The 26,800-nt window shown below is 43.7% G+C and overlaps 1 pseudogene; it reads right to left on the minus strand.

Annotated features, from left to right (window-relative positions):
* Nucleotides 1–2,932: 2,932 nt before the first annotated feature.
* Nucleotides 2,933–26,800, minus strand: part of LOC111961056 (PDZ domain-containing RING finger protein 4-like) — a 27,575-nt pseudogene continuing 3,707 nt past the window's right edge.

The following is a 26,800-nucleotide window of genomic DNA, read 5'->3' on the forward strand; positions in this document are numbered from 1 at the left end:
CAATACACGCAGTCATCAGGAAGCAAAGGCCAGCTTTTTTCGAGCAGAAACTTCGCATCCTGTAGCGTCTAACCCAAAAAGTTCTGGGATACTGTAAAGTCCATGGAGAACAAGAGCACCTCCTTCCCAGGCTGACCCACTGCACTGAGGCTAGTTTAACAACGGTCACCACCGATAAATCCGTGTAATCGAGACTGTCAACAAGCATTTCTCAATGGCTGGCCATGCCTTCTTTCCTGGCGATCCAACCTTGGCCAACAGCCCCGCCCCCCCCGCTGCTACTCGCCAACCTCCCCAGCTTCTCCTTGTTACCAAATCCAGATAGCAGATGTTCTGAAAGAGTTGAAAACCTGGACCCATACAAATCAGCTTGGCTTGACAATTCTGGAACCCCCTATTTCTGAAACTGTCGCCCGCCATTGGTCGCACCCCCTATTACCAGCCTGTTCAACCTCTCCTTCGTATCTATCTGAGATCCCCAAGGATTGGAAAGCTGCCGCGGTCATTACCCCCTTCTTCAAAGGGGGAGGGACATCCCTGCGACCCAAACTGTTACAGACGTATATCCATCCTGCCCTTGCCTATCTTAAGGTCTTTCGAAAGCAAGTCAACAAACAGATCACTGGACCATCTCGGAATCCCACCGTTACCTGTCTTCGCTGTGCAATCCGGTTTCCGAGCCGGTCGACGGTGGCACCTCAGCACGCTCAAGGTACTAAACGCACATCATAACCCCATCGATAAAAAGACATTTCACTAGTGCAGCGTCTTTCAATCGAGCCTTGGCCAAGGCTTTTCGACTCTCTGTCAATCATCCATATTTTATCGGCAGACTCAGTAGCCTTTCGTTTTTTCGAATGACTGCCTTGCCTGGTTTCACCAACTACTTTGCAGACAGAGTTCAGTGTGTCACAACTCCGGAGGGCATGTTGTTCGGTCCTCTGCAGTCTTCTATGGGGGTACCACAGGTTCAATTCTCGGGCACGACTCTTTTCTCTGTATACACTAATGATGTTGCTTTCTGCTGCGGCGATGTCCCTGATCCACCTTCTACGCGAGACGACACATTCTATATACTTCCGTCGCCCTGTCTTGGACACTGTGCGTATCTACACCTCCAAACGAGCTTCCAATGCCAATACAACCACTCCTTCCGTGGCCCTCCAACTGCTCCTCTTAAACGCTAGTTAAAAACCAATGCATGCTTTTTCAAACCGGTTCGCTGCCTGCACCCGCACGCCCGACTAGCATCACCACCCTGGACGGTTCCGACTAGAATATGCTGGACATCTATAAGTACCTAGCGTGTCTGGCTAGACTTTGCAACACTCGTCCTTCCAGTCTCACCTATCATAACATCTCCAATTCCAAATTCAAATCAGAATCGGCTTTCTTATTCCGCCAACAAAGCCTCCTTCACTCACGCCGCCAAACTTAACCTAGTAAAACTGACTATCCTGCCGATCCTCGGACCCTTCGGCGAGTGTCATCTACAAAATAAGCTTCCTTAACACTTTCGTACTCATGCAAACTGGATTGCCAGTTCTATCACCAGTGCCATTCGTTTTTGTTACTAAAGCCACCTTATACGACCCACCACTGCACCTGTATGCCCTCCCAGTCGGCTGGCCCTCGCTACATGTGCGTCGCGTCAGACCCAACTGGTCCAGGTCTCTACAAGCTATGCTACGGTAAAGTGCTCGCCTTATTCTCAGGTTCACTGGTCACGATGGCTACACCCACCCGCAGCCACCGCGCGTCCAGCAGGTGTACATCTCACTGATGCATCCCTAAAGCTGAAACCTCATTTGGACGCCTTTCCTTCCATGTTCTCTGCTGCTGCGATGGAAACGAATTGCCAAAAATCTCTGAAGTTGGAGACCGTTTATTCTCCGCTCAACAACTTAAAAATTCGCTATCCGAGCAGCTTAACCGCCCGATCGCTGCCGCTGTAACACTAGCTCCATCTGTAACTACCCACCAATTTGTACCTACCTCACCCCCATACTGCTTTTATTCTATTACTTTTCTGCTCTTTTGCACAGCAGTACCAGTATCTCTTCTTGCACATGACATCTGATGATTTAGCACTCCAGGTGTTAATCTGCTAAATTTAATTATTCGATTTATGCCCTACCTCCATGCCTTTTGCACACCATGTGTATATTAGATTCTCTTTGTTTCTTTTACCATGTTATTGACATTGTTTATTGTTTACTCCATGGTAACGTCTGTTTGTTGTTCACACTGCTAGCTTTTATCTTGGCCAGGTCGCAGTTGCAAATGAGAACTTGTTCTCAACTAGCCTACCTGGTTAAATAAAGGTGAAAAAATTTAAAAAAAAAAAAAAATTAAAATGCAAATCATTAGTTATCTATCTAGCTACATATCACATGAATTGTGCAAAAAAATTGATAGCTAACGTTATCTAGTTAAGTGCTAGCCAGTCAGTCAGTGGTGCTGACAGATTGAAACTGGTATCAACAAAATATGTTTCACTCTATCCCATAAAACATGACATTGCTAACTAGGATTCATTTAGCAAATAAAATGTTAAAGTTTATTAGGAAGTTGAATTAATAAGTTAGACACTCACCGGACACCTTTGGTAGGTAGGTAGCTAGCTAGACAGATTGGTTTCCATTTTCCAACAGATATTTCTAATCCCCCTGATTGGTCATCAAAAAAAAACTCTGGTGAACGGTTTGCCCCTAGTGGCAATAAATATTATTGTGCCAAAGGTTTGCTGCAGATTCACCACTAGTGGCAAACGTTTGCAAACTTTTGGCAACATTTTGTGGCACACTATTTAGTTTGCAGCAAATTTGCCACAAAGGTAAAGGGGCAGCCCTTTAACAGCATAATTAGGTTAGAAGCAATATGGTGTCTTGTGAATAGAAAACTAGACTGAAGGACAGAGTCAACACAGTGCTGCAGGGGTTTCCTAAAGAAAAACAAAGCAATAATTTATTCTCATTTCATTTTGCAATGATCACAATTATACCACACGTTTACCTGGCTACAAGTGTGCTAACTACATATTACTCGAAATAAGACCATTGACATAAAACAAATACAGGAGTTGGTTTCAAAGTTCAAATTTACAATATTTTAACTGAAAATGAGACGTTTGCAACAAGTACGTTTTATGTAGTACACTGAACCAGACTGGAATGTGTGTAGTTATTGTGTATGGAAACCTGATTTCACAATTGGGAAATGTACTGCCAAGTTATGAGTCCTGCACACCGGCAGTCATCCAATCCATAACTAGTAAGTACAAGGGTACAGAGTGTGTGTGTGCTCCTCAACGATCCGCCATTGTTAAAACATAGTACTCTTAACTTATTTTAAGATGAATCTTGACCTCAACTTTGAGCAGCACCAGAGAACAATAGTCAGTACATAACAAATGTTTTGAATTTAATTGGAAACTGTTTAGGTTATGTTGAGAAACTTTAACATTGTACAATACGGAAAAATAAAGGATAATGTGAACATAAATATGCTAAATCTTATGAAGAGAGGGTGTACCAGTACTATATTGGAACTCCTGATGCAGACAGCTTGTCAAGCCAGACAGCTTGTCTTCAATGCCTCTTGAGATAAAATAACCCTTTGCAATTCAAATGGTTGCAAAGGGAAATGCAAATGTTCCACAGTTTTTTTGATACATTCTTGATTTGGCTATAAAAGTATCATATCAACATTGGTCCCTTTTATGCATGTAGAAAATGTAAGCATTCAATCCAAGTTCTCTCTTTACTATCTTGTTATGAAGAAATGTGTCATTATTTGGTATATCAATGTTTGTACTTTTAGTTGTATGTGTGTGTGGAATCAGCAGAAAGTCCTGGACATTAAAACTTAAACATTAGGCATTTGGATTTTCAAATAAGTGTTCACATCTTAAAGGTCTCGAACAGTCATTCTGATTCACATCTAAAATAGCGTTTTGAGTGACTAAAATATCACCCCTAATATCTGTTTTGGATAGAAATGCTCGAAAATTTAGAAACTTTTTCTCTCATGGCAAACTACCAGAATGTTTAAAAAAAACAGGCTGAGAAGGCGGGAAGCTTATATTGATGAGCTCGCCTTGACTGGTATCTCTTTGAAATGTCAAGCAACTTGGATGCAGTGAGCAGCGTTGCTGTAAAATCATCTCAAGCTAATTTGGTGATTCACAAAGCAACTCAAACAACACTGAACTTGCATCAATGATGTCAATCTTTTTAAAATAAATTTCCCGTTTGGCATGTCTCTTGTGATGCGGTTCACAGCAGTACTGACGGATGTGTTGACATGACAACTGCATCGGAGTTTTGAACGACCCTTCTCCCGCCCCTCCCTCTTTGTTCCATGCTGGCTGAAAACCTAGACATATACAGTTGAAGTCGGACGTTTACATACACTTAGGCTGGAGTCATGAAGACTAGTATTTCAACCACTCCACAAATTTCTTGATAACAAACTATAGTTTTGGCAAGTCGGATAGGAAATCTACTTTGTGCATGACACAAGTAATTTTTCCAACAGCTGTTTACTGACAGATTATTTCACTTATAATTCACTGTATCACAATTCCAGTGAGTCATAAGTTTACATACACTAAGTTGACTGTGCCTCTGTCATGGCTTTAGAAGCTTCTGATAGGCTAATTGACATCATTTGAGTCAAATGGAGGTGTACCTGTGGATGTATTTCAAGGCCTACCTTCAAACTCAGTGCCTCTTTGCTTGACATCATGGGAAAATCAAAAGAAATCAGCCAAGACCTCAGGAAAAAAATTGTAGACCTCCACAAGTCTGGAAATTGATCAAAAGTACGAACCAAACGCCTGAAGGTACCACGTTCATCTGTACAAACAATAGTACGCAAGTATAAACACCATGGGACCACGCAGCAGTCATACCGCTCAGGAAGGAGATGCATTCTGTCTCCTAGAGAACAACGTACTTTGGTGCGAAAAGTGCAAATCAATCCCAGAACAACAGCAAAGGACCTTGTGAAGATCTTGGAGGAAACAGGTACAAAATGATCTATATCCACAGTAAAACAAGTCCTATATCGTCATAACCTGAAAGGCCACTCAGCAAGGAAGAAGCCCCAGCTCCAAAACCGCCATAAAAAAGCCAGACTACGGTTTGCAACTGCACATGGGGACAAAGATCGTACTTTTTGGAGAAATGTCCTCTGGTCTGATGAAACAAAAATAGAACTGTTTGGCCATAATGACCATTGTTATGTTTGGAGGAAAAAGGGGGAGGCTTGCAAGCCAAAGAACACCATCCCAACCATGAAGCACTAGAGTGGCAGCATCATGTTGTGGGGGTGCTTTGCTGCAGGAGGGACTGGTGCACTTCACAAAATAGATGGCATCGTGAAGAATAAAAATGATGCGGATATATTGAAGCAACATCTCAAGACATAAGTCAGGAAGTTAAAGCTTTGTTGCAAATAGGTCTTCCAAATGGACAATGACCCTAAGCATACTTCCAAAGTTGTAGCAAAATGAGTTAAGGACAAAAAAGTCAAGGTACCATTTTGCCACAACTTTGGTAGTATGCTTGGGGTCATTGTCCATTTGGAAGACCCATTTGCGACCAAGCTTTAACTTCCTGACTGGCCATCACAAAGCCCTGGCCTCAATCCCATAGAAAATCTGTGGGCAGAACTGAAAAAGCGTGTGCGAGCAAGGAGGCCTACAAACCTGACTCGGTTACACCAGCTTTGTCAGGAGGAATGGGCCAAAATTCACCCAACTTATTGTGGGAAGCTTGTGGAAGGCTACCCAAAATGTTTGACCCAAGTTAAACAATTTAAAGGCAATGCTACCAAATACTAATTGAGTGTATATAAACTTCTGACCCACTGGGAATGTGATGAAAGAAATAAAAGCTGAAATAAATAATTTTCTCTACTATTATTCTGGCATTTCACATTCTTAAAATAAAGTGGTGCTCCTAACTGACCTAAGATAGAGGATTTTTACGAGGATTAAATGTCAGGAATTGTGAAAAACTGAGTTTAAATGTATTTGCCTAAGCTGTATGTAAACTTCCGACTTCAACTGTAAGTATCTTTGCCATTCTAGATGAAAGGGTAAACTTTTAATTGTATTTGCTGACACCCTACACTCATATGTTGTCACTAGTAGAGTAGCTATCTAACTATAAAAACCATGCCCTTCTGCAAACACACCTTCTCCGATGTTGGTTACAAGGCGGAACTTATTTAAATTAGGTAAGAGAATATCATGTTACCATTGGTGTAGTAAAATGAGAGAGTTAGAGTGATGTCACCCTATCCCCTTAATAATCCCACCTCCTGAATCCACGTTTTTGACATGGGGGGGACCAGTGACTCTATGATCAAACTTTACCAATGTAGAAGAACCAGTCATTTTTCATACTTCGATCTAGTTTCATCCAAATATTATCCAATTTCATGAAAAACATTATTTTGACTGTTCATGACCTTTAAAGGGATACTTCGGATTTTGGCAGAGGCACTTTATCTACTTCCCCAGAGTCAGATGAACTTGTGAATACCATTTTTATGTCTCTGCGTGCAGTTTGAAGGAAGTTGTTAATTGCGCAATGACTAAGTCTATGGGAATCTTTTATTTTTCATTTTTTTATTTAATCAGGCAAGTCAGTTTAGAGCAAATTCTTATTTACAATGATGGCCTACCCCGGCCAAACCCTAAACCGGATGACGCTGGGCCAATTGTTCTCCGCCCTATGGGACTCCCAGGTGTGATACAGCCTTTGAATCGAACCAGGGTATGTAGTGATGCCTCTAGCACTGAGATGCTAGAGCCATCGGGAGCGCCACTCGGGAGCCCAATCTGCTAGCATGCTAGCTGATACCCATAGACTTCCAGTCATTGCGCTAACGCTAGTTAGCATTGGCTCGCGAAACTTACCTCTAACTTCCTTCATACCAAAATCCCGAAGTGTCCCTTTAAGGACAAATGAAATGGCTGGTTTATCAAATCTAGACCTGCAAGAAGTAGGATTTCTGTACTGTACATTCAATTGAACGCCTCTCCCCCTGAGGGAGTACATACAAATATTCTGACCTGTCTGGGTTGGAATCACTGTATAACAGAACAGAAATATGAAAATAATTGAACACTATGCAGGTAATTACATTTACAGGATGAACTAAGAAAAATAATTGCTCAGTAATCTCATACAAAAGTGTTTCTGGAACAGAGTGAAATAATGAAAAACTGATTTTTTAAATGCCATGGAAACCATTGGTTAAAATTCTTTAGAAAATGCTATTTTTCGGGTAACAAAGTTGTGAAAAATATTCCTATCGCCCTCATAAAAACGCCACATTGAACGAGGCAAGTATATAATACCACATGGGGTACTGTAGATCAGTGTTCCTCAAATTCCGGTCCGGAGACCAGCACCGGTCCCTGGGATGTTGCTCACCGGGGTAGGGCCATAGCTTGCTGGTTCCTGGTATGAATACGGTTAAGAAACACTGCTATAGATTGTTATGTGTTAGTTGTATATTATACAGTGGTGACCGACAGGAAGGCCTTATGTACTTTGGCCCTGGGGTCATCAGGGGCCTTGGCCCCGTGAGTCATCAGTTCCTGAATGGTCATCCAGTTGTCCAGGATCTTCTTGTTGCGCTTCTTCATCATCTTCCTGTGGCTCAGTTCAATGATGCTGACCTCCTTGCGTCCTTCGCTGCTGCTCTGAGGACTCTCCCTCAGGCTCTCCAGTCGGCTGCGCTGCATGAACTCCCGTCTCCTCCGCTGTTCTTTAGCCCTGACCAGATGCTGCTTCCTTTCCTCTTTACTCCAGTACCGCCCCATCTTCATCTCGGACATAGCGTCGTCGTCGGTGGTCATCCCTCCGCTACGCTCCTCTTTGATCTTCAGGGCGCGTTCCCGCAGGATCTTGTCCCTAATGGGTCTCTTGGTGATGTAGCGCGTGCCGTCCGAACGGATCTTCACCTTCCATTCCATCTTAGGCTCGATGGCGGGGCTCAGCTGGGGCTCCTTGACTCCACTGAGCAGGCTCAGCTGGCTCTGGGCGTACTCCGCAGCCGAGCGCTGCTGAATCAACTGCATGTAGCTCTGGTAGTGGCGAGCGTGGGCCGGGATGTTGGCGTTGGGCTGGCGGTGCTGGGAGTCATGGGACGGGGATAGGTAAGGGATCTGGGAGGCCCTGGGAGGAGGCTGAGGCTTCACCTTCCAGTTCCCCAACCCACTCCTTTCGTTGTCTGCAGGGGCCACCTTGTCCGACTCGGAGGGGTAAAGGCTGTGGTCGGGGCTGCTGGCCTTGCCTGGGATGGGGGCCCAGTGGAGGGGCCGGTGTTTGGGGCTGGGGCTGGCTGTAGTGTGGAGGCTGGCCATGCTGCTGCGGAGGTTCCTCTGGTTGGTGATGGTCACCATCCTCCTCTGAAGGGAGTGCTCAGGGGAGCGGTCCATTGCCAGCGGCGTGCTGCGTGAGCTCTCTGCAGTGTTGTAGGCACTCGAGCTGTCCTTGTCTGACTTCTCCGGCTTCTCCGGACACTCGCTGATGTCCACCAGCTTGCTTCTTCTAGGTGAGTCATTGCACCCCAGGTGGGAGCTTTGGTCCTTGGGTGTGGGGCAGACAATTTGGGGAAACACTTGCTGCCCCTGGTCCCACTGGGACCCCACCGGCCCCTTGCCGAGCTTGTGTGCCTGCATGATGTTCTGGCACTCTAGCTCGATGCTACGGAGCTCGTCGTTGAGCATGCGGAGCTCACGCTGCACGCCACCGGCCGGCTCTCCCAGCCTACACTCTATAGTGCTGCGTCTGCTATAGATCAGGTCGTACTCCCCGCTGTTACGGATCTGACACTTCAGCTCCAGGAGCTGCTGGAACCGATCGCCATCCTCTGCAACAACCTCCTCTTCTTCCTCCTCCTCCTCTTCGTCCAGACGCGTGGAACAGTTCTGTCTGTCCCTCAGACACTGGGAGAGTCTCCGTTGGATGTGGGTTAGGAGGGCGTTGTGGTCGGGGGCGTCGATGCTGTTCCTTAACGACATCCCCAGCCCGCTGTCCTGAGTTCTGGAGGAACAGGTGGCAGTGATGTCATCCTCTTCTCCTTTGGCCTGTAATAAAGAAAAAATTATATAATCAGTACTGAAATTACCCCCAATGTAAAGAAATAGGTACAAATCTTGAATAAGATTCATAACTATACTGAACAAAAATATAAACACCACATGCAACCATTGGGTAGCCAAGCCAAGCCAATCAGAATGAGTTTTTCCCCCACAAAGGGCTTTAGTATTATTACAGCACTCCCCCCCCCCCTCGAGTGTAGTTTCTGAAATTTCGAACGTCTGAAATAGTTCTGACCTTCTAAGTCAGTGCTTTGGGTTTCTCCACTGGGATTTCCTCCATTCTTGTGGAGTTCTGTACCACTACGGTTTTCCACTGGGATTTCCTCCATTCTTGTGGAGTTCTGTACAACACGGTTTTCCACTGGGATTCCCTCCATTCTTGTGGAGTTCTGTACCACTACGGTTCTCCACTGGGATTCCCTCCATTCTTGTGGAGTTCTGTACCACTATGGTGCCACTTCTTCCCCAATAGCTTTTCCATCTTTGAACTTCCATATCTACCCATTCACAGCCTGCTAATCTCTCAATAAAAACACACAATTTTTCCAAGGGTATCACATATTTTCACAGGTTTTTCAAAGAGTCTGAGGGTGGACCATAGAGACCCTAAAGTCATTTTTACAGTACATAAACTCTTTGGTGTGTCGCTTTGGTGATGAGCTTTACAGGTATGTGCTATGTGTGGGAGAGTGTACAACTAATTGTGATAAACTCTTTGGCCTGTCCCTGCGGCAGTGTGGTCTCACCTTCTCCTGAAGTGCCTCTAGCTCCATCTCTTCTCTCTGTTGCTCTTCCAACATTTCCATCTTCAGTTGCTCCAGGAATTCACTGTGTTCATCATCCAACCACGCTTCCTCCAGCTAGAGAGATAGAGAGATAGAGAGAAAGAGAGAGAGATGATTTAAACAGGAACATGAGAAACCCTTACACCATCTAGCTGGCCATTCAAGAGCCACAACAAGACATTAATATCTTGCTTTATGAAGCTGTTGATAGAGTCAATACATACACATAGTGGTCAGGCTTCATGACCTTCATACATGATCTATCAACAGTTTCATAAAGCCAGATATTCATGAGGTGTGTTTTGTTGTGGTTCTTGAATGGCCAGCTTGTTATGGTTCTTGAATGGCCAGCTTGTTGTAGCTCTTCAATGGCCAGCTTGTTGTGGCTCTTGAATGGCCAGCTTGTTGTGGTTCTTGAGTGCCCAGCTTGTTATGGCTCTTGAATGGCCAGCTTGTTGTGGCTCTTGAATGGCCAGCTGGTTGTTACTCTTGATTGGCCAGCTTGTTGTGGCCTCAGTGTTCTTCATGATCTCTTTGTCTGCTTGTGTCAAACTAAATGGGATACGTTGAAGCCAGGACTTTAGACTGTGAGAGACTTATTTAATTACTAAAAGGGGAAGGAAGAGTCCATTTTGGCTCATGGCTCATCCGCCGTTCTCAGTGGTGCGCACACACACACTAGGGATGTGACAAATGGAAACATTTTCTTAACATTTAAACTGCCATTGTTTGTGGATTTTCCATTAAAACAATTAGGTAGGTTGGCCATCAGGCACTAGGCATATCTATCGGCAATCAAAAGCTGTATCTTGCAACTTCAGTAAAGCAGAAAACCAATGAATAGGCTAGAACAGCCAGTCGATCGCGAGGGTATTCCTAGTCGATTACCAAAGATGTGTGTAAAAAAACAACAAAGGTAAAGCCTTGCGTTCTTATTTCATTTTTCCTTTCGCCCTGTTGGCTGTAGGTGCACTTGATTCAGCAGCCCTAGCGCAGGGAAGGCAGTGTTCCCATTTTGAACCATTTCATGTGTCTGAAGGTAGAACTCTGCATACCCGGCAGGCCCAGAGAGCAAATCAAGTGCACCTATTGGCCTACCACTGGCCAATCAGATAGCTCAGATCACCGTGTCTGCACCTTTTCCTTGAGCCTCGAAAGCCTCGAAAGTTGATACTGTGAGATTTAAAAACTTTAAAAAACATGACTAGAGAGATTCAATGAATACAGTAAATTAGCTGCTGTTTTTATGAGTAAGTTCATGTTTAAGTTGTTATTCAGCACTGTCAACACATATGTGTATTCTCCCTACTTCCACTCACGCTACAACCAGCAGTGCAGCTGTAATGAATGAGTACAACCAGCAGTGCAGCTGTAATGAATGAGTACAACCAGCACTGCAGCTGTAATGAATGAGTACAACCAGCACTGCAGCTGTAATGAATGAGTACAACCAGCACTGGCAGCTGTAATGAATGAGTACACACCAGCACTGCAGCTGTAATGAATGAGTACAACCAGCATGCAGCTGAATAATGAGTACAACCAGCACTGCAGCTGTAATGAATGAGTACAACAGCACTGCAGCTGTAATGAATGAGTTACACCAGCACTGCAGCTGTAATGAATGAGTACAACCAGCACTGCAGCTGTAATGAATGAGTACAGGAAGTGTTCCATAACATTGCTTTCTTGTTATTATTAGCGCTTGTTTCCTTTTAATATCAAGGAATATTCACTTCCTCTGGTCAGAGGTGTAACTTTAAGTTGGTGCATGAGGCAGAAATCATGCAGTGCGAAGTCAGTTTCGTCATCAGCTGGAAGACTGTGTCCCTTTCTCAGCGGAGGGAGGAGAGAGAGATGGTAGAGGCATCTGCTCCCTCCCCTCAGACTGATCATCAGATGCAGGCCATCAGTCCAGTAAAATGGAAAAAAGCGAATTATTATGCCCACTCTGCTGGGCCTCACAAGTAATACAACAAATGATCTATTACCAGTTTGATCATGTACCTACTATTTTTAAATATAATTTCCTAATGGTCTGAGAGAACAACAATGACAGGGCAATTAAAGCATAGTCAATATGCAGTGATAAGTATTGGGCCTATAGCTTACTGTACAAACCTCATTGCTACATAACTGTTTTTAATTGGTTAATGTAGCACAGCCTTAGGTTTGTTAAGTCATATTTAGAAGAGTGGTAGATCTGGACTTGCATTTCGACTCAGAAAGGGATCTCGACTCAGAAAGGGATCGACCTCAGAAAGGATCTCGACTCAGAAGGATCTCGACTCAGAAAGGGATCTGACTCAGAAAGGGTCGACTCAGAAGGGATCTCGACTCAGAAAGGATCTCGACTCAGAAAGGATCTCGACTCAGAAAAGGTCTGTGACCATTGTGCTAGGAATTGAAATGAGTGAGATGTAAACTTCGCTCTCACACAATCACACATAGTATCTGTGCATGTGAATGGGTTTGCTCTTCATGCCGTTCACAGTGTGGTAGCAGGCACCAAAACAGCGGAGGAGATGAGCCTCTCGCTTTAACATCTTAGTTGTTGAGGAAACTGACCTACAGTTTACTTTCTGCATCTATGTAAAAAACGAAGAAAAAAATAACATTTTCTTAACTTTAAGATCCCAGTTTCATTTAAAGCGTTCACACCCCTAACACACACACACACTATTCGCCATGGCCTGGCCTGAACTCACTGCATATTAGCCTGCCATTAGTTTTTATGGCGTACCGTTGGAAGTCGATTAAATAAAACAGGATGTGAGGTGGTGTCCATGTCTATACAGGAGCATATAACAGCCTGCAGTGTTTCATCTAAGAAACACAAGTGTATATTTATGTTTTGGCTGTTGTGTAACTCAGGATGTCATGATAAAGAACTCTAATGACTGATCTACTTTTCCTATGGACTACAGTAAGACCTATCTGTGTACAGTACGGGTGTGTTAAGGATATTGGTCCATTGGACCTAATAGTAAGACTATCTGTGTTTACAGTACGGGTGTGTAAAGGGATATTGGTCTATGGACCTATAGTATAGGCCTATCTGTGTTTACAGTACGGGTTGTGTTAAAGGGATTATGGTCTCTGGACCTACAGTATGTCTATCTGGTTTACAGTACGGGTGTGGTTAAAGGATATTGGTCCAATGGATCTACAGTATAAACCTATCTGTGTTACAGTAGGGTGTGTTAAAGGGATATTGGTCCTATGGACCTACAGTATAAGACCTATCTGTGTTTACAGTACGGTGTGTTAAAGGGATATTGGTCCTATGGACCTACAGTATAGACCTATCTGTGTTTACAGTACGGGTGTGTTAAAGGGATATTGGCCTATGGACCTACAGTATAGGCCTATCTGTGTTTACAGTACGGGTGGTGTTAAAGGGATATTGGCTATGGACCTACAGTATAGGCCTATCTGTGTTTACAGTACGGGTGTGTTAAGGGATATTGGTCCTATGAACCTACAGTATAGGTCATCTGTGTTTACAGTACGGGTGTGTTAAAGGGATATTGGTCCTATGGACTACAGTATAGACTATCTGTGTTTACAGTACGGGTGTGTTAAAGGATATTGTCCTATGGACCTACAGTATAGACCTATCTGTGTTTACAGTACGGGTGTGTTAAAGGGATATTGGCCCTATGGACCTACAGTATAGCCTATCTGTGTTACAGTACGGGTGTGTTAAAGGGATATTGGTCCTATGGACCTACAGTATAGGCCTATTGTGTTTACAGTACGGGTGTGTTAAAGGGATATTGGTCCTATGGACCTACAGTATAGGTCTATCGTGTGTTTACAGTACGGGTGTGTTAAAGGGATATTGTCCTATGGACCTACAGTATAGGCCTATCTGTGTTTACAGTACGGGTGTGTTAAAGGGATATTGGTCCTATGGACCTACAGTATAGACCTATCTGTGTTTAAGTACGGTGTGTTAAAGGGATATGGTCCTATGGACCTACAGTATAGACCTATCTGTGTTTACAGTACGTGTGTGAAAGGTATTGGTCCTATGGACCTACAGTATAGGCCTATCTGTGTTTACAGTACGGGTGTGTTAAAGGGATATTGGTCCTATGGACCTACAGTATAGACCTATCTGTGTTTACAGTACGGGTGTGTTAAATGGATATTGGTCCTATGGACCTATAGATAAGGCCTATCTTGTTTACAGTACGGGTGTGTTAAAGGATATTGGTCCTATGGACCTATAGTATAGACCTATCTGTGTTTACAGTACGGGTGTGTTAAAGGGATATTGGTCCTATGGACCTATAGTATAGGCCTATCTGTGTTAACAGTACGGGTGTGTTAAAGGGATATTGGTCCTATGGACCTAACAGTATAGACCTATCTGTGTTTACAGTACGGGTGTGTTAAAGGGATATTGGTCCTATGGACCTATAGTATAGACCTATCTGTGTTTACAGTACGGTGTGTTAAAGGGATATTGGTCCTATGGACCTACAGTATAGACCTATCTGTGTTACAGTACGGGTGTGTTAAAGGGATATTGGTCCTATGGACCTACAGTATAGACCTATCTGTGTTACAGTACGGGTGTGTAAAGGGATATTGGTCCTATGGACTATCGTATAGACCTTCTGTGTTTACAGTACGGGTGTGTTAAAGGTATTGGTCCTATGACCTATAGTATAGCCTATCTGTGTTTACAGTACGGGTGTGTTAAAGGGATATTGGTCCTATGGACCTATAGTATAGACCTATCTGTGTTATACAGTACGGGTGTGTTAAAGGGATATTGGTCCTATGGACCTACAGTATAGACCTATCTGTGTTACAGTACGGGTGTGTTAAAGGGATATTGGCCTATAGACTACAGTATGACCTATCTGTGTTCAGTACGGTTGTGTTAAGGGAGAGTTTAAAAACTTTACTGAGGTAAGAACATTTATATTGGGGTAAAACTGTCTGTAAACTCACCTGTATTTCTGGTCTGGTGACCAGTAACACAATGTCCTACTGTACTGTATCTGTGTGTGTGTGAGCTCACCTGTATCTCGGGCCTGTACTGTACTGTATCTGTGTGTGTGTGAGCTCACCTGTATCTCGGGCCTGTACTGTACTGTATCTGTATCTTGTATGTGTGTGAGCTCACCTGTATCTCGGGCCTGGCGACCAGCAGTAGGAATTCCTAGTATCTTCACTAGAGAGCACCGCTACAGCCTCTCTCTGTCCTGCACATCCTGCCCATTGATCTGGGGAAACCCAACACACACTGTTATTCACACAGCACACACACACACACTGTTATTCACACAGACACACAACACACACTGTTATTCACACAGACACACACACACACACTGTTATTCACACAGACCACACACACACACACTGTTATTCACACAGACAAACACACACACACTGTTATTCACACAACACACACTGTTATTCACACATACACACACACACACACTGTTATTCACACACAGACACACAACACACACTGTTATTCACACAGACACACAACACACACACACACACACACTGTTATTCACACAGACACACACACACACACACACACTGTTATTCACACAGACACACACACACACACACACACTGTTATTCACACAGACACACACACACACAACACTGTTATTCACACAGACACACACACACACACACACACACGTTATTTCACACAGACACACACACACACACACTGTTATTCACACAGACACACACAACACACACTGTTATTCACACAGACACACACACACACACACTAAGGAAAGGTCCCTCTATAATCTCACTCAAACACCGTAGAAAGAGCCAGCCAGGTTGGCATAAAGCTAAAGGTTCCTTGGCATCTGCAGTCTGTGTCTACTCCGCATTCCATAGCAGGCCAGCCAGGCAGGCAGGAAAAGCTTTGATTGATTATGAATGGGACAGTAGTCCATGGACCGACCGTTTGCACTAGAACGGCATCCGGAAGCAGCGCACATTTATACATCCAGACGCCCACACAATTAACTGGGCCGTGACGGGGGGGGGGGGTCCGCTTTCCTCTGCCCAGAGTAATGGCCCTGTCAGCGGGGGAGAATAGTGGAGGGATGGGGTGGTGGCCTGGATCACAACCACTAACCCAAACCCCTCGCAGCTCAACCAATCACAAACACATGTACTGCACTGCACAGACGGACAACACACACAACCACATGTACTGCACTGCACAGACGGACAACACACACAACACATGTACTGCACTGCACAGACGGACAACACACACAACACATGTACTGCACTGCACAGAAGACACACGGACAACACACACAACACATGTACTGCACTGCACAGACGGACAACACACACAACACATGTACTGCACTGCACACACGGACAACACATGTACTGCACTGCACACACGGACAACACACACAACACATGTACTGCACTGCACAGAAGACACACGGACAACACACACAGCGCGGCAGAAAATTAGGGAAGCAGCAAGCGCCGGCCGTATGTCTCACCAAACAGTGCTTACCCTTCCTCCATCCTCTTCCTTTAATTACAGCACTGTGTACCCACCTCTCTCTCGTTGTCTGTCTCTGTCTCTGTCTCTCTCTCTCTGTCTCTCTCCCCTCTCCCACTCAATAACCCCTATTCAGAAACACATCACTCTGTTGTTCAGAGAACACACTAACTGAAAACAGACCACTCTCTGAAAAACATTATCGTCTACCTCTGTCCTTAACTCCAAAAGCATTTCTCCTCTCTCTATAGCATTCGCACTCACTTTACTGTAGCAAGCTTCTGCCTCCCAAAACCATTAATGCTCTGTCTAAAGCACACTGTTTTTACCTACTTCCCATTACCACCACTCTCTCTACAAAGAGCTGTCAATCTGCCTCTCCCTCCAAATATATGACCTTATTCTATTCCTACCTCCCAAAACACCAACCTCTATATAGGTTTCTATATTCTATATATTACACCTTAAAACATCCCCCTTTTCTGTGTACACAACTTTCCCTGAACCTTAGAATAGAGGACAGCTCCACTGACTCTGTTGTTTGGGCCTCTAACATGTCCACTGGAAGACTCTCCTAGGAGGGTACTAGTAGCCTCCAGGTAGGCTGCACAATAGAATGAGTCAAAATGTCAAAATAACATTGACTAAGCTGGAACACTAGCGCGAGCCCATACATAATGAATGGTATCGAACGTTTGCAGAGCCTCTTCTGACTGGAGTGATGCTCAGAATTCAATTTCGCCTAAATGGCACAAAAATATGTATCCCTTTTTATTTTACCACTACAATCTGTTCTTAGGACGAAACTGAAAAAGACCAACTTGTGTAGAAAGTAAACATCCGCACCTCGATGGTGCCAAGTATGCTTATGTCTGCGTAATGAGGAAGTAGGAGAAAAATGAAAACTTCTGACTATTTTGTCTAGTGATCAATGACAGCAGAGTACGCTGCCCAACCTTATGTAATTAGAAAGAGGAGATTATCCTGATTAAAATGCTGTCCGATTTGAAAAAATCGAAATATACAAATTGCGAGATATTTGGCGAAATAGACAGACATAGCTATATTTCCCCTATAGGAAACAACGGGACATCCTCAGAGTTCCATGAGTCATTTTTTGTTGTTGTTTACGTTTCAATGTGGGCTGGTCTCATTGCCAACAATAGTGAAGCAGGCAGTGTGACGTAGAACAATGGGCTGGGAATAGAAAGTTCGGAAGGCGAGTTGGTGCCACGGTGCTCAATAGAACTAATTGGAGCTGGCAGGGTGAAAAATGCCTTAACTTCAACACTATGGCAAACAGCTAGGACATATGGTAATATTATGAAACTGGGCTCCATGGCGTATGTTTTTTTTTTTTTTTAAGCATTGTTAACAATTTCATGTGTCCAGCCTACTCCAGGGTTTCCGACCCTCCCTGGCCCAGGGATGGAGCTAAGGGTAAAAAGATGGAGGGAACTCTGTCTCCCCTAGGGGTGTGTGTGTGTACACGTACGTGCCTGAATGTGTGTGTGCGCGGTCGTGTTATCCAGAGGCGGGTGGGGGATATTTCCGGACGAGGTGCATCCCTAAATGCACCTTACAGCGCTTAGAAAGCTCAGTCGAATGCTGAGTCGGTAACTAAAACAGCCAGGGGGACATTTCCTCATCGCTAACTGTCACAGAGGGAGTGAGCTTCCCTTTTACTGTGACGCCATTAAAAATGAATGGGTTCTTGTGCTGGGAGTCAATGGCAGAGGGAGGTGAAATAAAATAGGTTTAAGTCACCTCTGATGAGGGAGGAGAGAAGGCGAGAGAAAAATGAGAGAGAGCGAGAGTGATGAGAGAGAGAGAAACATAGAATTAAATGGTTTCCTACCTGTAAAATGTGGTCTCCTTCTCTGATGCGTCCATCCCTTGCAGCGATGCTGTTTGGCCCAACCTGTTGGTGAGAGCTTGTTAGATTCAATGCTTAAAGGAAACACAAAATTGCCTTTTGGAGTTTTGCCAAAATGCCTTAATACAGCATCCCATACACAAATACATATACACCTTTACAGAGAATACTAACTTATAAAAGCATTGTCTAAACGTCTTATGATATCCAAGATTCATTTAGTTCCCAATATAATTATAGAACACCTCAGTAGGTAGTACAATCTACTCTTATACATTACATCCAGACAAAGGATCTCTTTCAACACCAAATGTTGATTGGTTGAAGCCACTGCTGCCACAGAAATACCTTCGATGTTAGAATGTGTTATAGCATCTGTCCAGCCCAGGTATCAAATGCCACTTTACTTCTGCAGCAGCTAAATTAACAGAGTTATAAAACCTGTCAGGACATGTGTACGCCTGGGGATTGTCGAATAGACTATTACAATCAGGGACAACACAATGTGTGTGTGTGTGTGTGTGTGTGTGTGTGTGTGTGTGTGTGTGTGTGTGTGTGTGTGTGTGTGTGTGTGTGTGTTTGTTCATTCGTTGGTTCATGTGTGTAATCTGTTTCTTTATCAGTTGGTTTCCCTGCTGGGCTAAACTCTACCTTCCATCGACGTAACACTCCAGACTCAAAGAAAATACATAGTATGTATTACAGCCTTCCTGTCACAACTCCTACCGAAGGTGGCTCCTCTTCCTGTTCGGGCGGTGCTCGGCGGTAGTCGTCACCGGTCTACTAGCTGCCACCGATCCCTTTTCCCTTTTCTGTTCGTTTTGGGATTTCCCTCTGTACTGTTTGGTCCTGTTTTTGGGTAACGTGTTTGTTTGCGCCCGTGTATGTTGGTGCGCACGATTTCTTCCCTGTGCCTAATTAAAGCACTACTCAGTACTTTCTGCCTCCTGCGCCTGACTCCGCACCCACTACGCTTAAGTGCGTCACACTTCCCTAAACAGCCTTTCCTACACAGCCCATCCATGACTCAGCCTTCCTTACACAGCCCATCCATGACTCAGCCTTCCTTACACAGCCCATCCATGACTCAGCCTTCCTTACACAGCCATTCCATGACTCAGCCTTCCTTACACAGCCCATCCATGACTTCAGCCTTCCTTACACAGCCCATCCATGGACTCAGCCTTCCTTACACAGCCCATTCATGACTCAGCCTCCTTACACAGCCCACATTTCATTAGCACCTCAGCCTTCCTTACACAGCACCACTCCTCATCGACTCAGCCTTCCTTACACAGCCCATCCATGACTCAGCCTTCCCTTACACAGCCCATTCCATGACTCAGCCTGCCCTACACAGCCCATCCATGGACTCAGCCCTGTCGCCTTCCCTACACAGGCCCCCCCCCCCCCCCCCAATTTCATGACTCAAGCCTTCCCTACACAGCCCATTCATGACTCAGCCCTCCTTACACAGCCCATTCATGACTCAGCCCTCCTTACACAGCCAATTCATGACTCAGCCCTCCTTACACAGCCAATTCATGACTCAGCCCTCCTTACACAGCCAATTCATGACTCAGCCCTCCTTACACAGCCCATTCATGACTCTTCCTTCCCATGCCTCTTCCTTCCCATGATTCTGTGTTCTAATGATACTGAACGAAGGGGCAGGCCACTCCTTCAACTCTGCCTTCTGGAGCCATTTGTTTCACTCTGTCCAATCAGGCGGGATCTCCTGAGATAGCTGGGCCAGCCTGAGTGTTCCATTTGCGTCTGGTGTGTGTGTGTGTGTGTGCGTGCTCGTATGTCTGGTCACTCACAAAGGACCACTCATTAGAAGTGCTACTCTGAGGTCAACGGGCTGAAGAGGGACTCTGCTCTCAGCTCTGGCAATTGCCTGACACACAGAGTGAATCTCAAAAGTATATTCCTCGATTCCTCGCGTACCTACTGACATTTTTAGAAGGAGGGTGAGGAGAGCGGATTTGAGGAATCGAGGAAAATACTTTGGCGATTCATCCACTGTCAGAACACCAGCAGTGGCTGGAGTAACACCAAACAACTTTCACACAACAGCCAATCAAATTGAAGCTGCTTCAGTGATATTGTTAGAGAATTCTAAACTCACCCATGTCATCTGCTGCTTTACATCGTGGTTTCACTAGTTGCGTTGATCCAACCACTTGGTTATTGTAACAGCATAGATATAGACAAAATGTGGCCTGTACAATTTAGCTAGCTAGCCAAAATGACATTGCAAACACCAACACAGCTAGCTAGCTAGCAACGAGATAACAAATCTAGCACCAAATTAAACTAGCTAGCACAGTTCATGGTGGACAATTTCAGTTGAAACTGGTCAGGGAAAGTTTGACTTTGAAAATGTTATGTATTGACTGCCAAACCATGTACATAAACCATGACTAGCCATGATGCCAATAATGTGTATACATTTATCATTGTGCTAATGTCTCTTCTGTCAACCTTGATCACTGGTTGCACAGCACTGAGTGTGCCAGCTGTGTTGACATGATAACTAGGTCGGAATTCCGAACCTTTGAATGAATCATGTGACAAAATAATTTGTTTTGATTGGCTGCTGCTTGCAAAAAAAAAATATATATATTATTTATATATATATTACATTTTTTTGCTTGCAACTAGATGCACAAACTTGAAAAGTTGCAACCAAGTTGCAGATTAGTTGTTTATTAGTTGCAGGGGGGTGTGTTTCACAAAGAAATCAAGAAGCAAGTAACCAAAGATACGTGAAAGTTGCTTCTAACCCCAGCCAAACTCTTATGAAAGGCTGGCTTGTTTTCGCCTGAGGGGGTTGCAATGGTTGCATAAAGAAACAAATCTATAGGCAAATATAGAGGGATAGAGTGTAGTAAAAAATAACTGCAGGTTCATTAGAACGTGTTGAACCATCAATTATTGATATAATGAAACGGACGTCAGTGTGCTGCTAACAGTAAAGCTTCCTTCATTGTCCCTGTCACCATACCGGGCTCCAACCAGCGATCCTCTGCTCACAAGACACGTGACCACCCTCCTTGACAACGTACCAACCATTTGAGCTATAGAAAAATATTAGAAAAGTATTTACTTTCTTAATTCTGTTACATTAGAAAAGCAATTCCAGTTGACATTCTAGTTTAATAAAGATCCTGATAATTTAACGTGGGAACTATATTGGTTAACAAAAATCTAATTTTATTGGTCACATACATGTGATTAGAAGATGTTATTGCGGATGTAGCATATTGCTTGTGCTTCTAGCTCCGACAGTGCAGTAATATTTAACAATAAATATCTAACAATTACACAACATATACCCAATAAATACAAATCTAAGTAGGAATGAATGAAGACTATATACATATATGGACGAGCGACGTCAGAGTGGAACGGACTAAGATAAACAGTTGAAGTCGGAAGTTTACATAGACCGTAGCCAAATACATTTAAACTCAGTTTCCACAATTCCTGACATTTAATCAGAGTAAAAATTCCCTGTCGTAGGTCAGTTAGGATCACCACTTTATTTTAAGACTGTGAAATGTCAGAATAATAGTAGAGAGAATGATTTATTTCAGCTTTTACTTCTTTCATTACATTCCCAGTGGGTCAGAAGTTTACATACACTCAATTCGTATTTGGTAGCATTGCTTTTCATTTGTTTAACTTGGCTCAAACGTTTTGGGTAGCCTTCCACAAGCTTCCCACAATAAGTTGGGTGAATTTTGGCCCATTCCTCCTGACAGAGCTGGTGTAACCGAGTCAGGTTTTGTAGGCCTCCTTGCTCTCACACACTTTTTCAGTTCTGCCCACAAATGTTCTATAGGATTTAGGGCAGGTCTTTGTGATGGCCATTCAATACCCTGACTTTGTTGTCCTTAGCCATTTGCCACAACTTTGGAATGTATGCTTGGGGTCATTGTCCATTTGGAAGACTCATTTGCGACTAGCTTTAACTTCCTGACTGATGTCTTGAGATGTTGCTTCAAATATATCCACATAATTTTTTATCTTCATGATGCCATCTATTTTGTGAAGTGCACCAGTCCCTCGCGCAGCAAAGCACCCACAAAACTGATGCTGCCACCCCCGTGCTTCATGGTTGGGATGGTGTTCTTCGGCTTGCAAGCCTCCCCCTTTTCCTCCAAACATAATAGATGTCATTATGGCCAAACAGTTCTCTATTTTTGTTTCACATCAGACCAAGGGACATTTCTCCCAAAAAGTGCGATCTTTGTCCGATGGTGCAAAGTTGCAAACCGTAGTTTGGCTTTTTTATGGCGGTTTTGGAGCATTGGCTTCTTCCTTGCTGAGAGGCCTTTCAGGTTATGTCGATATAGGACTCGTTTTACTGTGGATATAGATACTTTTGTACCTGTTTCCTCCAGCATCTTCACAAGGTCCTTTGCTGTTGTTCTGGGATTGATTTGCACTTTTCGCACCAAAGTACGTTGATCTCTAGGAGACAGAACGCATCTCCTTCCTGAGCGGTATGACAGCTGCATGGTCCTATGATGTTTATACTTGCATACTATTGTTTGTACAGATAAACGTGGTACCTTCAGGCGTTTAGAAATTGCTCCCAAGGATGAACCAGACTTGTGGAGGTCTAACATTTTTTTCTGAGGTCTTGGCTGATTTCTTTTGATTTTCCCATGATGTCAAGCAAAGAGGCACTGAGTTTGAAGGTAGGCCTTGAAACACTTCAACAAGTACAACCTCCAATTGACTCAAATTTGGTCAATTAGCCTGTCAAAAGATTCTAAAGCCATTAAATAATTTTCTGGAATTTTCCAAGCTTAAACTTCTGACCCACTGGAATTGTGATACAGTGAATTATAAGTGAAATAATCTGTCTGTAAACAATTTTTGTTAAAATTACTTGTGTGATGCACAAAGTAGATGTCTTATTCGACCTTCCAAAACTATAGATCATTAACAAGAAATTTGTGGAGTGGTTGAAAAACGAGTTTTAATGACTCCAACCTAAGTGTATGTAAACTTCTGACTTCAACTGCAATAGAATAGTTTAGAACACAATATATACATATGAGATGAGTAATGCAATATATGTAAACATTATTAAGTGACTAAGATACTGTAGAAGATACTGCTCTCGTTGGCTGGCCCTCGCTTCATACTCGTCGCCAAACCCACTGGCTCCAGGTCATCTACAAGTCTCTGCTAGGTAAAGCCCCGTCTTATCTCAGCAGGTATATCTCACTGGTCACCCTCAAAGTCAATTCTTCCTTTGGCCGCCTCTCCTTCCAGTTCTCTGCTGCCAATGACTGGAACGAACTGCAAACATCTCTGAAGCTGGAGACTCTTACCTCCCTCACGAGCTTTAAGCACCAGCTGTCAGAGCAGCTCACAGATCACTGCACCTGTACATAGCTCATCTGTAAATAGCCCATCCAATCTACCTCATGCCCATACTATATTTATTTATCTATCTTGCTCGTTTGCACCCCAGTATCTGTACTTACACATTCATCTTCTGCACACCCTACCATTCCAGTGTTTAATTGCTATATTGTAATTACTTCGCCACCATGGCCTATTTATTGCCTTACCTCTCTTATCCTACCTCATTTGCACATGCTGTTTACAGATTTTCTACTGTATTATTGATTGTATGTTTGTTTATTCCATGTGTAACTCTGTGTTGTTGTATGTGTCGAATTGCTTTGCTTTATCTTGGCCAGGTCGCAGTTGCAAATGAGAACTTGTTCTCAGCTAGCCTACCTGGTTAAATAAAGGTGATCTCCCGGGTGCTTCTCTTTCTTTTTCCCTCTCCGTCTCTCTCTCTCTCTCTCTTTCTTTCTCTCTCCGTCTCTCTCTCTCTCTCTTTCTTTCTCTCTGTCTCTCTCTCTCTCTCTTTCTTTCTCTCTCTTCTCTGTCTCTCTCTCTCTCACACTCTTTCTTTCTCTCTCTGTCTCTCTCTCTCTCTCTCTCTCTCCTCTCCGTCTCTCTCTCTCTCTCTCGCTCTTTTTCTTTCTCTCTCTCTCGCTGCCATTCGTTTTAAGTTAACTCAGACCCGCAAGGTTTTGCTCCGGAACATAAGCTGAATACAGATCGCAGTAGTCTGTGTTGTACTGGCTGCTTTCCTCTCGTGTGTTCAGTCTATAAAAAGCCAAGCCAAGGAGAACGTGCTTCATTTAGATGAGTCCCTACTGAATGTCACTACTTATTGAAGCTGGGTTTGAGACAGTGGATGGTGTGCTCTTTGTGACGTCACCATTGTGATCATCACACCCTGATCTCACATTAATATAAACTCAGCAAAAAAAGAAACATCCCTTTTTCAGGACCCTGTCTTTCAATGATCATTCGTAAAAATCCAAATAACTACACATATATTCATTGTAAAGGGTTAAAACACTGTTTCCCATGCTTGTTCAATGAACCATAAACAATTAATGAACATGCACCTGTGGAACGGTTGTTAAGACACTAACGCTTACAGACGATAGGCAATTAATGTCACAATTATGAAAACTTAGGACACTAAAGAGGCCTTACTACTGACTCTGAAAAACCAAAAATAAGATGCCCAGGGTCCCTGCTCACCTGGATGAACGTGCCTTAGGCATGCTGCAAGAAGGCATGAGGACTGCAGATGTGGCCAAGGCAATAAATTGTCTGGGACCTGTTGGATTGGAGGGTGAGGGCTAGGGCCATTCCCCCCAATAATGTCAGGGAACTTGCAGGTGCCTTGGTGGAAGAGTGGGGTTTTATCTCACAGCAAGACCTGACGAATCGGATGCAGTCCATGAGGAGAAGATGCACTGCAGTACTTAATGCAGCTGGTGGCCACACCAGATATCGACTGTTTACTTTTGATTTTGACCCCCCCCCCTCTGTTCAGGGACATATTATTCCATTTCTGTTAGTCCACATGTCTGTGGAACTTGTTCAGTTTATGTCTCAGTTGTTGAATCTTGTTATGTCCATGCAAATATTTACACATGTTAAGTTTGCTGAAAATAAACGCAGTTGACAGTGAGAGGACATTTCTTTTTTTGCTGAGTTTAGATAAACTATACAATCTCATGCAACTATTTTGCAAGTCACCAGACATACTAAGGACCTCGAATGTCATCCTTTGTGTAGTATGACTTAGCTTAGTTAATTATTTGAGAAGCATATATGCAGTGTTTATGAAGACTTTATGAATGCTCTTTAAAGCCTTTATACATGTTTCTATACTTTATTTATTTATTTTTATTTTATTTACATTTTACATTTTAGTCATTTAGCAGACGCTCTATCCAGAGCGACTTACAGTAGAGTGCATACATTTTATTACATTTTTTTTTACATACTGAGACAAGGATATCCCTACCGGCCAAACCCTCCCTACCGGCCAAACCCTTCCTAACCCGGACGACGCTATGCCAATTGTGCGTCGCCCACGGCTTCCCGGTTGCGGCCGGCTGCGACAGAGCCTGGGCGCGAACCCAGCCCAGCCTGGGCGCGAACCCAGAGACTCTGGTGGCGCAGCTAGCACTGCGATGCAGTGCCCTAGACCACTGCGCCACCCGGGAGATCACCTTTATTTAACCGGTAGGCTAGCTGAGAACAAGTTCTCATTTGCAACTGCGACCTGGCCAAGATAAAGCAAAGCAATTCGACACATACAACAACACACGAGAGTTACACATGGAATAACAACCATACAATCAATAATACAGTAGAAAATCTGTAAACAGCATGTGCAAATGAGGTAGGATAAGAGAGGTAAGGCAATAAATAGGCCATGGTGGCGAAGTAATTACAATATAGCAATTAAACACTGGAATGGTAGGGTGTGCAGAAGATGAATGTGTAAGTACAGATACTGGGGTGCAAACGAGCAAGATAGATAAAATAATATAGTATGGGCATGAGGTAGATTGGATGGGCTATTTACAGATGAGCTATGTACAGGTGCAGTGATCTGTGAGCTGCTCTGACAGCTGGTGCTTAAAGCTCGTGAGGGAGGTAAGAGTCTCCAGCTTCAGAGATGTTTGCAGTTCGTTCCAGTCATTGGCAGCAGAGAACTGGAAGGAGAGGCGGCCAAAGGAAGAATTGACTTTGAGGGTGACCAGTGAGATATACCTGCTGAGATAAGACGGGGCTTTACCTAGCAGAGACTTGTAGATGACTGGAGCCAGTGGGTTTGGCGACGAGTATGAAGCGAGGGCCAGCCAACGAGAGCAGTATCTTCTACAGTATCTTAGTCACTTAAATATGTTTACATATATTGCATTACTCATCTCATATGTATATATTGTGTTCTAAACTATTCTATTGCAGTTGAAGTCAGAAGTTTACATACACTTAGGTTGGAGTCATTAAAACTCGTTTTTCAACCACTCCACAAATTTCTTGTTAATGATCTATAGTTTTGGAAGGTCGAATAAGACATCTACTTTGTGCATCACACACAGTAATTTTAACAAAAATTGTTTACAGACAGATTA

This window comes from Salvelinus sp. IW2-2015, linkage group LG4q.1:29, assembly GCF_002910315.2.
Source record: "Salvelinus sp. IW2-2015 linkage group LG4q.1:29, ASM291031v2, whole genome shotgun sequence".
Taxonomy (NCBI): Eukaryota; Metazoa; Chordata; class Actinopteri; order Salmoniformes; family Salmonidae; genus Salvelinus; species Salvelinus sp. IW2-2015.